The sequence below is a fragment of the Papaver somniferum genome, chromosome 7 (genome assembly GCF_003573695.1).
Source record: "Papaver somniferum cultivar HN1 chromosome 7, ASM357369v1, whole genome shotgun sequence".
Classification (NCBI taxonomy): Eukaryota; Viridiplantae; Streptophyta; class Magnoliopsida; order Ranunculales; family Papaveraceae; genus Papaver; species Papaver somniferum.
The window spans coordinates 121,862,862-121,869,179 of NC_039364.1; positions in this window are offsets into that span (position 1 = coordinate 121,862,862).

Consider the following 6,318-nt stretch of genomic DNA (forward strand, 5'->3'; position numbering starts at 1 on the left):
GCTGAGCCTCAGTCCCCAGTTTACGTGGTTCGTATGGTCGATGGGTTGACCATGATGAGGGTATCGCACTCTTGCATCCATGTTGATGATTATGTACAAAAAAAGTTGCCTGGAGCTTGGATGGATACGATCAAGATCCTTGACAGGGACGAGTTATGACTACAGGCACAAACCTTGGCAGTGACGAGTGGTGGTTATGGCCATGGATCTTGAAAGGAAATAGCGAAAGCTACAAGCACGAACCTTGGTCGGACACGACCATGAACATGGACGGGCTTTGATAAATAACGTACATGAGTTTATTCTGCCTTCTTTATTTTTGGTGAAACAGCTCTTCCCTGATTCCCTGCGTGCGGAAACTCGCCTATTGTTTCTTGCATGAATGCTCCATCATGGTTTGTACGTGTAGATGGTGGATTTTCGACAAAGGCTAAAATCGTAAAACGAGAATTGTACATACTCCTGATCCAGCAATCAGATGGGTATTGAGGCTCATGTCTCTCATTGAAGTATGAAAGTTCATGCCGCAAGAACCTCTGACTGAGAATACTGTCTCTCAGAGCATATGCAGATGTGCAGTCTCTCAATTGAGACAACGACATATCTCATGAATACTGAGCAATTTCAGTAATCACTTTTATATAAAATCACGATTGGACGGCGACTAGACAGCTTGCCTGCTAGTATAGAGCGATAACGTCTTTAGGATGTAACAATGTTTTCCCTGACTATATAAAAGACATGTGTATAGAATCATTATGATTGGACGGCTCCTAGACAACTTGCATGCTAGTATAGAGCGATAACGTCTTCAAGATGCAACAATGTGTTTTCCCTGACTATATTATACATAATAAATATGACGCTTCAACAAGCTCATATCGCTCAATTCTTGAATAATTAATGCCCCTATACAGCATGCCTGCTACTATAGAGCCATCAAATAATTATCTCTAATCCTTAAATTCATTAACTGAATATTCAGAAATACTCTACATTCTTCATAATATTTCATTACTTCAATTCGTGGTTATTCCCAGCAGAATTCCATGGGTTAGTAACAAATATTCAACGTACGGGCATCTAAGCCGCCATCGAGTAAGCCCCAAGAAAATGGTGCAAGTGTATTCAACAATAATGCACTAACGAACACCTGAATGCGTGAACGAACATTCAAAACATGCAAATGCACGATGAAACCATGGAGGAAAATAATAATAATAAAGTATTTAAAAGAGGCGTCTAAGGGGACCAAGCCCACCGGCCGGCCGGTCATGCTGCCGTGGCCGGTCCCACGCCCCTTCCTTTATTTTATCGTATTTTATTATTTTCCCTTTATCCCATGAAAATCCTTTCATTTGAGAAAATTCCTTAATCCTATGAAACTCCTTCGTTTCATGGTATTTCCTTCACATTAAGGAAATTATACAAAAATTACATAAAATTAGGAAAGGTGTCACGGGACCGTGGTCACTAGCCGGCCGGCCATGCCCTAGCCGTGACCGTCCCACACCTTGTAATTCCTTATTTTATTAATTATTTCCATCATCTCATGGAAATTCCTTAATTTTATGAAACTCCTCAGTTTCATGATATTTCCTTCAAATCAAGGAAATTACATAAAATTATATAAAATTAGGAAAGGTGTCACGGGACCGTGGTCACTAGCCGGACGGCCATACCCTAGACTGACCGTCCCACACCTTGTAAATCCTTATTTTATTAATTATTTCCATCATCTCATGGAAATTCCTTAATTTTATGAAACTCCTCGGTTACATGATATTTCCTTCAAATCAAGGAAATCACATAAAATTATATAAAATTAGGAAAGGTGTCATGGGACCGTGGTCACTATCCGGCCGGCCATGCCCTAGCCGTGACCATCCCACACCTTGTAATTCCTTATTTTATTAATTATTTCCATCATCTCATGGAAAACCCTTAATTTCATGATATTTCCTTCAAATCATGAAAATAATATAAAATTAGGGGAAATTCGCGGGACCGGGCCCAAGCCGGACGACCATGCCCAAGCCGGACGACCATGCCCAAGCCGGTCCTACACGCTCTTATTTTATTATAATTAATATTATTTGTTTCCCTCATCTTATGGAAACTCCTTCACTTCAAGGAAACTCCTTGATTTCAACAAACTCCTTGATTTCATGATATTTCCCTAAAATCATGAAAATAAAAATAAATTAGGAAAAGTGCCATGGGACTGTGCTCATTGGACGGCCGTCCATGCTTGGGCCATATCCGGTCCCACACTTCATGATTCCTTCATTTTATTATTATTATTTCCTTCATCTTATGAAGTTTCCTCAGTTTCAGCAAAATCCTTGATTTCTTCATATTTTCTCAAAATGTTGCTCAAACGCACATCAGAAAATATCAAAATTCTCAGGACTGAGACACGGACAATTTGGCGACGTGAGCATGTTACCTTGACCGACCAAGGTTGGCTCTTTGGCTTGAAAGGACCGGTACCACGCATTTTCACAATTTGACCTAATTTGCGCAATTGCACGTATTAGGTCCAGAACTGTTCCAAACAATTTGGAAATTTCATCAAATGATCGTCAGTCAATCCCGTGACCAACCAGGGCCGGTTTCATGACCCCTTGGTCAGTCCTTCATCTCTTCATAATTTATTAGGTTTTATCACCTAAGGTTCAGACGAGCATTATTTTAATGAAGGATTAAACCAACATTTAATCATCTTTTCACCAACCGGTCTTCAAGAGACTTTGGTATTTTGCTCACTTGATCATCTGGGCGTTACATGGTCGACTCATCATCCCATGTAACCGGTCCCTCCTTCACTCTGTGGTTGATATTCAATAAATCATCAATTGATCAGCAATTAATCAAAATTAGGGTTTCAGATCCAAAGCTCTGCGAAATATAATTCTGAGCAGATCCAAACACTAATAATTTTACGTTGACCTCATGATCAACATTCTAATTAATTATACTCGGTTCAGTTATTGTATTTTAATTAATATTTTATTTTGGTCCTGCTACCAATTTTTCATCAAATGAGCAACATTCGCTCAGACGAGCAATATTTGCTCAGACTAAGGAATATTGGTTCAACTATCAATATTTGAAAATTCATCGAATGAGCAACATTTGCTCACCGTCAACATTTATTCGAGAATTGTACCTCTGTCTCAACAAACACGTTCAATTCGTGAGTTTCAGAATATTTGCAAATCACGTTCGACTCGGAGTCATCGTCCCATGAAGACAACAACTGACTAACTAAAACCACGAGACATCAATCGTGTCACATGGGGGATATTAACTAGGTTTTTGGTCTGGCGGCCTATGGCACGTGTGTTCACCCACGATGAGAATGTGAGCAAGTCGTGCAATCAGTTGGAGGAGTTAGCAAAGTAGTGGACGGAAAATCAACCAAAACTCCGCACGATGAGCAACTGGTTTTAACACGATTTCCATTTCCCCACTCTTTGACTCCAGCAACTGTCACACTTCATGAGATCAAGGTGTTTACAATTCTTTCAATATAAATAAGTCTCTGAATCATGATTGAGGACATACAGTTTTTTTCGTAAAAAATAGATAATTCTCGATAGACAGTCTTTCGTCTACACGAACTCATCGTATTAGAAATTACGATCAACTGAGTAAACTCAATCATTCAGAAACTATTTTCACGCAAAATACACAATACACCAACAATCCTTGATCACCATTGATCTCACACATTTCTCAGCTTCCCTCCTACAGATCGACCCATCCTCTCTTGTAATCGAATTGACTCTGGAACGGCCATTGTCTTGGTTTAGGCCAGAGTCCTACAGATTGATCTCTCGAACTTAAAGCACTCCCTTCCTGCAGTGCATCTGTATGAGGTTAAGCATTCCGCTCGGTTCAAGGAGTCTCCTCCGCACGGTAGTCTCCTCAATTCCGTAAAAACCAGCAAATCGTTTTGCCCCATCTACAGTACGGTTTCGTGGACGGAGTCCCAAGAAACTATGCAACTCCTGACCGGAAGAGGATCTCTGTGCACTCCTTCAACGCTTAGTTGAAATTCTCCTGCATCCACCTTCTCTTTGAAAATGCGCCTATGTTAGAGCACAACTCGGTTGAACCCACCAAGCGTTGGTATGTCAAGTTTGGTTGTCATATTTTAATGAATCAAAACTCATTTAAGAGTCGCTTCATTATGTACTAGAGTCAACTTCGTATAGGTTAGCTTGAAATTATTAGGATATGAGACATTACAATTATTGCGAAGACTTGAAGAAGTGAAGAAGTAAGAAGCTACAACGACAAAATCATCCTTCCACTTAAGGTTAGTGATATTTGACTTGAACTTTTTCATTCCCTAACGTATCTTTCAAGTCGTGCATATTGAAAATAAAACTGAGAAGCATGTTTGAACTCTAGATAGACATAGTATTAAGGAATACAATATGAAGTTTATTGCTTAACCATTAAACTTTGTAGATAAGACATCGACATAATCGTCTAAATGCTACTATGATTATATATGGGTATGAGGTGAGGATTTCATCCTAGGAAATAATGTTTTACATGTGTTTTAACGAAGTAAATTCATAAACTTGTTTATGAATCGAAAAGGAAATCGTCAGGCGTTATTGGGATTGTTATTCATTGCATATCTTGTGAACATCCAATATGTGTGATTTAGTATAACCGCTCACGACTTGTTTGTGTTCTTGGTAGAACTATTCACAAAGGCCTGACTTATGTATTGGTATGACTTTTATTAGTGAAACTGATCTTAAGTAATCACCTGTGAGGTATGATCGAGTTTGTGATTGACTGGACCGAATCTGGGTAAAGGGGAGTCTTTGCTATGAAGAGCTGCAATACATCACAAAGGGGAATCGATCCTTGTATGAGGTGCAACAAGGTTTATAGCAGAAAGGGGAACCGATCCTATGAACATGTGCAACACATTTTTAGGAAAAGGGGAACCGATCCTATGGACATGTGCAACACATATAAGTTAGATACCATATATATGTGGGGAACTGATCCTAGTACCTAGTCAACCGAATTTTGGAAAGCTAGTGTCACTATGCACAATACTCACATGGAGGTAGAACTGAAACTTGTTTTGGTAGAACCGTTAAACCTATGATTTGTGATTGAGTGTTCCTTAATCAATCACATAGTTCTTGAAAGTCTGTCGAACCAATTCTATACTTATTTGGAAGTGTGGCAAATCGGTTTCAAGGGTGTAATTATGAAGAGGACTTATAAAGTAAGGATGTCGACACACTTTGAACACACGCAGCATTGTTTATCTTTTATTGTTCAAAGTTATTCCTTAATAGCTACACGAAGAAAATCCCAGGATCGAAATTAAATAAGTTAAGAATCTTTTAATTAAGGTTGTAAATTTTATATATGGAAACTAAGAATTAGTAGTGTGCATTTACTAGTAAAAGATTTTCCAAGGAGATTTTCGGTCATTATTTTGGACAGAGCATTTCCAGGAATTATGAAAACCGAATTTGGAATGTATGGAATATCTTTGAGAATATTTTCGGTTTTGGAAATTTCTTGGTGTCTAAACTTCCTTGTCTATAAATACTTGAAGTTTGCATTTCTATCAAACTAATCCTTCGTGACAGCAAACTTCCTCGGTTGTGTTGTTACTGGTGTAGCCGCCTATTCGGAGAGGAGAGTAAAATAATTAGGCGAAATCTCTTACGACCACTCAGTTTAAAGTCTTCTTTGGGATTGAGAAGCTCTACGAGTACCGTTGGTGGGAAACTAGATAATTGCGGTTTATCTTGTGTTTTCGATTGATTTGATTGACTAACAGTGGTTGAACTTTGATTGCACCTAGTTTGTTTATGCTTTAGAATCTTCTCTTTTGATATAAGATTCACTCAAACTAGATCGAAGTTTCGATAGGTATGTTTAGATTGTTGTTAGTGCTAAAGACGATCTTGTGATAATCCATTATTAACAGACTCCATTCTGTGCGTGATTGATCACAAGAGATTCAAGTTGTTGTGTGCAGGTGTTTATTGAAGATCTAAGAAGATTTGAAGACAACGAAGAGATTGAAGATTTCTGACTTGGGTTTATAATCTTTGGTGTGCACAATACTTGTTTCGGTATAAGAGGATCCAACTATAATCGGTTTATCCTTGTGGTAGATTGGATTGATTAGTTGTGTAGATCGACATCAATACGATTCTTTGTGATTAAAAGTATTGATTGCAAAATCTGAACGATTACCTTTGGTAATTGAACATAAGATAGATCTAAGAACCTGACGAAGGAGTTTATGTTAAGATAAAC